This window comes from Notolepis coatsorum (assembly GCF_963971535.1).
Source record: "Notolepis coatsorum genome assembly, chromosome: 1".
Taxonomy (NCBI): Eukaryota; Metazoa; Chordata; class Actinopteri; order Aulopiformes; family Paralepididae; genus Notolepis; species Notolepis coatsorum.
The window spans coordinates 172,320,138-172,325,709 of NC_140165.1; positions in this window are offsets into that span (position 1 = coordinate 172,320,138).

A 5,572-nucleotide genomic window follows, 5' to 3' on the forward strand; every position below is an offset into this window, starting at 1 on the left:
AGGGTCAGAGGTCAGAGGTGGAGACCAGAGGGTCAGAGGGCAGATTAGGATTAGGGTTCATAAGGCCTGGGAGTAGTGATGGGCAGCCTGGTCTGGCTTAGAAGATGTAAATAAAGCACCACAGGACACCAGGTACATAATGTACATATAAGTAAGTAATATATTTTACGTATTGTATGGAAAATGTAACATATTACAAATAAGTACATACTGTATATTAGTTTAAGATTAAACTTTTTACATTTAAATTCCCCTTCTGGGGCTCAAACCTTAACCCTAACTTGTGTCTCTTATGTCTTTTAAGCGAATGTTTATGTTTTTATGTTTATGTTTATTAAACTAAAGGATCCCCATTAGAGACACGTGAAAGAGCCTCTAGTCGTCCTGGGGTTTTCCTGGGGTCTTCCTGGGGTCTTCCTGGGGTTTTCCTGGGGTCTTCCTGGGGTCTTCCTGGGGTTTTCCTGGGGTCTTCCTGGGGTCTTCCTGGGGTCTTCCTGGGGTCCTGAAGCGAATGTTAAAACTAACCCTAACCCTAGCTTTATAAGCGAATGTTAAAACTAACCTTAACCCTAACTTTATGTCTTAACCATAACCGTTAAGAGAATGTTAAAACTAACCTCAACTCTAACTATAATCATAATTAGATGGTGGTGAGAGCACTCGGCCGCGATTGCAATGATTTGGTTCAACTCCTGGTTCTGCCGATACAACACGTGAATATATTATTTATGGCTATGACATAACGTACATTATGTATCTTTTTCTTCCTGTGGTCGATTAGTACTTTATTTACATTTTCTGATGAGACCTTGTTGTCTTGAGCAAGATACTGGAAGGAGGTGACAGGTACAAGCCAGTTGCGTCAGAAATAGGGAAAAGGAAGGGACAGAATGCAGTCACATTCTCCATCTAAAAGGGCATTCAATGTGACGAGAGACTTCTTCCTCTGACTTCTGTGGAGTAGGTAGAAAACCATTAGATCTAGACCGTAGACTAGCCATCACAGATGTCAGTTTACCAAAAGGGTCACATGGAATGAAATTCTACTATCAATATTAAGCTGCTATGGATATTCAGTAGGTGAATCTTTGGACATGGACTTAACTGTCACCACTTCTTAAAGCCACGTTCACATTTCAGCCCAAGAGGTGCTTCAGAAAATGTGCCTAAAGATCCCTTCCTCTCAAAAACGTGTTTTTTTTAATAGTTCATCCTCTTGGACGCATGACTTTGACTATACAGATTGTTATTTGTGCGGAACTTGTCACCAGAGCGCCAGAGGGGGAGAGCTTCTCCCTTCTCTGTACTTCCCTGACATCTGAGTTGCATGTGTGATGTCACTAATAGGTCGAACCTATCACGGTCCAATATGTGGTAACTTGACACCTTTCGCTTCAGCTACACAGAAATATGATGGTATTGACATGTCTTGAAATAATAAACTGCTGACTTGGAATTCCTGGCAAATATCAATGGGTGCTTGTTGCCGATTGTCATATTCATTGCATTCTCAATGAGCGTAAAGGTGTAGAGATAATGCTAAGACATTTTCAGATGTTTATTGAACAATTCGGTGGGGGAACTATTTTTGCAAATTATTATTCAATATGAGGGCATCTGTAAGTATACATTTTTGTATTAAATTGTTTTAATTGGGTTTTTTATTGTGAATGTATCAAGCAGGCTAATTTGTTTCCATTTTGGAACCATAATCAGTGACTACAACCACCAGAACCGCCTATTGAACAAGCTATTGGCAATGGCAACACATTGAAGTGTCAGAGTAGGGATGTCCGATATTGGCATTAAAATGTGATATCGGAAATTATCTGTATAGTTTTTTTTCATTTATTTAACTTTTATTTACCCAGGCAAGCAAGTAAGAACTAATTCTGATTTTATTTATTGTCAAAAGTATGCATAATGTTGTGTTAATTCCACGACAAGAGATATGTAATGTTAATTACCTGAAATTATTCCGTTTTTTGGGGGGGGAAACCCTGCATATATCGGTATCGGTTGATATCGGTATCGGAAATTAAGAGTTGGACAATATCGGTATATCGGTATCGGTAAAAAAGCCAATATCGAACATCCCTAGTTCAAAGTTCATTTGATTTGACCTTTTGAGCAGCGCCCCTCATCAATGCACTCTGCCTGGCGGGGAAACCACCCCGGTGAAGCATCACAAGCGCTGCGGCTGGAATGCAATGCTGGAAAGTAACAAAGTACAAAGTAGTTGTACTCAATTACCATGCTCAAGTACAATCTTGATGTACTTGTACTTTAGGGAACTTTGTACTTTTGCTCCACCACATTTCTAAAAGAAATAAAATTGCATAGAAAACATGGCAAGAATTTATGAAGATTATGTACTTTCAAATTTGAAGCCTGACAACTTCAAGGGGATGTAATCAGAGCAGCATAACTGCACGACATACCACTTTAACATCGATTGATCAAGGTTTGAACACTCCCAAGCACTGGAATACACAAACATCATGTAGAATGCGTACTTTTGCTTTTGATACATTAAATGAAATACTTCTATACTTTTACTTAAGTCGAATTTTGAATGGAGGACTTTGACATTGACCAGAGTACTATTTTATCTACATATTTCTACTTTTACTTAAGTAAAGGAACTGTTGAAATGTGAACATGGCTTAAGCTTAGAATGAACTGTATTATTAGACTGGTGAGGAAACAATAAAAACTGAATAATAATCCATAGAACGTGATCGACTGTTGATTGTAGGTTAATCTAAAAGAATCATCACCCAAATCAGTACATTATGTGCACCAAAAGATTCAGTAATTATGTTAAATGTGTACAGTTAAATTAAGATTTAGTGCTTTAGGAAGAATACCTTAATATTTTAGTAAGTATTAAGTTATCTATATGGATTAAACAATTTTTGTAATGCTTTCAATGCCTTGTACAGTGTACATTACGTGAAATAAATATTTTATAAACAAGCTCATGGAGTGACAGGAACCATCATTTGGCTCGTCTAATGCACCCCTGATCAGACCGCATGTCACACACAGTAACAGATGACGCAACACACTTGGCCTGCATCTGATTTGTGGTGACACCATGAGGATGCTTAGAATCAATGGTTTTACTGTGCTGCTCCCTGGTGTTCATGAGAGGTACTGCACATGGTGCCCCCTGTGGTTTCTTTGTCTTTACCGTGTGCAGTGTTGTGGATTTGAACCATCACCCTTTCTTCATGTCATTCTCCACTACTGGTACAGTGGTACCCTACTGCCTAACTCAGCATGAACGTTTTAATATGGTGCACATCATCAAACAGAGTTATCAGACGGAATGATGAGCAGGTTATGACAAGCCTATAGTCATTTATTTATTCATATTAAGTAGGTTATGACAGGTCTAGTCATGTATTTATTAAAGTTGATACGGTTATGACAGATCTGGTCATTTATTTATTAATGTTGAGCAGGTTATAATAGTCCAAGTCGTTTATTTAATAATGTTAGTAGGTTATTTATGATGATACGGCCGGTAATTTATTTATTAATGTTGAGCAGGTTATGACATGCCTACAGTATATTATTTATTAATGTTGAGCAGGTTATGACATGCCTATATTATTTATTAATGTTGAGCAGGTTATGACAGGCCTGGTCATTTATGTATTAATGTTTAGCATGTTATGATAGGCCTAGTAATTTATTTATTAATGTTGACTGTCACCAGTCAAACTTGTAGTATTTCAGTGGTCACGACTGTATGGATTGGGGGAACTTGTCTTGTAATATTGACAGGAAGTTGTCTTTGCATGGACATGTATGAAGGAAGGACATGCTGACCAGTAGCATGGAGCCATATCTGCTTCCATTCATTTGTGCTAAGCTAGGCTAGCCTGCAGCTGGATAGCTTTCTAGTGAACACACGGAAAATAAATTGGAAGACAATAAACACCTTTCCCATAATCGTAGTGTGCTCCTTTAAATTTGTTAGTTGTTAGTTGAGTTCTAGAGTTAGTAAACTCAGGGCTAACTGTTGCCAGGGTTAACCGTTGGCAGGTCAAATGGTTGCCAGGGTTAACTGTTACTAGGGTTAACTGTTGCCAGGGGTAACTGTTGCCAGGGTCAGTAGAGCAGAGTTCAGAATCAGTTGCATCACATTTGTTTTGTCCAATCACGTCTGCTTAGCGCGCGCCACCGGTCACTTGTCATTCTGGAATGTAACACTAGAATGCAGCACAGTGTCACATGTTCCAGTAGACATTTAGCTTGGGCTTAACAAGTGTGCGGTGTGAACAATTTTGATGCTATTATGTTACTCTAGTGTTAAGTGTTAAGTATTAAGCCAGGTTAAAGATAACCACAGTTTAAGAATGTACAGTGTGGTTAGGTAGGCAAGATTATAGTTTTGGATAACAATTTAAATATCTTGACATAAAGTAGATAAGAGACTTGATGATGACAATGATGATGATCAAGTTCAAGTTTCAAGTTTCAAGTTTCTTTAATAGTTGTCATACAGAAGTACAGAATACTTTTATACAAAATGCTTCTTACTGTTGCGCTCCAGAGACTGTGCAAGACTAGATAAGTATGAAATAAAATAACATAGTAAAATTAGAAGTAAAAAAAATGAGGTCACAGTGTTCAGTTTAGACATATGTACAATGTTCGATGCAGAGTAGACGTAGTTACCATACAATATAAAATACTGTGCAGTGTACTAATATACAATACTATATAGTGCAAGGCAGAAATGGAGAAATGGGACGAGGTGCAATTTAGGTACAATTCACAGTAGGTGTACGAGTTGTAGTGCAAATCCTTTATCAATAAATATAAAGTGTAAGTGTGTTTGTGTGATCTAAAGTGTGGAGAGTGGGTGCTGCAGTGTGTTGTTTGTTTGAGTGAGTGTGTGCGTGTGGGTGTGTGTGCTGTGTGCATTTGATGGTTGTTGCATAGTGATTATTGTTCGTTTAGCAGCCTGATGGCCTGGGGATAGAAGCTTCTTCTGAGTCTTTCTGTGCTCGCCTTAAGACTCCGGTATCGCTTGCCTGACCGCAGCAGTTCAAAGAGGCAGTTGTTCGGGTGGCTCGAGTCCTTAATAATTCTCTTAGCCTTCCCCTTGCACCGCTTGTTGTAAATGTTCTGGAGGGTGGGAAGCCCCCCTACAATTGTGCGTTCGGCTGAACGTGTCACTCTTTGTAGTCTGCTACGGTCTTGTGCAGTGCTATTCCCAAACCAGGAGGTGATGTTGCCGGTCAGGATGCTCTCTATTGTACATGAGTAGAAGTTCCTAAGGATCTTCTGACTGACTTGGAACTTCCTTAGGCGCCTGAGGAAGTAGAGGCGTTGTCGTGCCTTCTTCACAACACTGTCAATGTGTGTGGTCCATGTCAAGTCCTCGGATATGTGGGCTCCGAGGTACTTGAAACTGTTCACTCTCTCAACCGGTGCCCCGTCGATGCTGAGGGGGCTGTAGTCCTTGACCCCCGACCTCCTGAAGTCCACAATCATCTCTTTTGTTTTGCTGACGTTCAGGGAGAGGCAGTTCTCCTGACACCACTGTGACAGG